The sequence below is a fragment of the Clupea harengus genome, chromosome 19, assembly GCF_900700415.2.
Source record: "Clupea harengus chromosome 19, Ch_v2.0.2, whole genome shotgun sequence".
In the NCBI taxonomy this organism is placed as follows: Eukaryota; Metazoa; Chordata; class Actinopteri; order Clupeiformes; family Clupeidae; genus Clupea; species Clupea harengus.
Window position 1 is genome coordinate 16,352,733 of NC_045170.1, and position 530 is coordinate 16,353,262.

Genomic DNA, 530 nt, shown 5'->3' on the forward strand with positions numbered 1-530 from the left:
AACTTTATTTCACACACACACACACACAAAGTTACTACATGTGACTGCTGTAGTGGACAGTTAACTGCCTCCGCGTGCACACACACACACACACACACACACACACACACACACAGTCTGCTTGAGGGTGGAGAAGAACCAGGAGAGCCGTTTAATACAGAAAGCAGGTCGTCTTGACTGAAAACAGGCATGGTGGCTGGCGAAGCCCGGTCATCTGCCTGCCTGCCTGCCTGCCTGTGAGCCTTCGCCACATCCTGTTTTCAGAGAGATGCCGATGTCAACTCTTGCCGAGCCCTCGGCAGTGGCGGTGGAACGAATGGAGGGCGCGTGCCCAGTAGCGGGCACAGAGGCATTTTTATCGCCTGTTGGCTAATGCCCCAGCATATCCTCAACAAACCCACATGTCAGACAGCAGGAGCACCACCACCGTATGCGCTTCAAGGTATGCTTGAAAGAGGAAGAAAAAAATTTGGAAAGTTATGAATCTGTAACCTCAAGTCTTCTTCCAAAAGGGGATAAGCACCTGGATA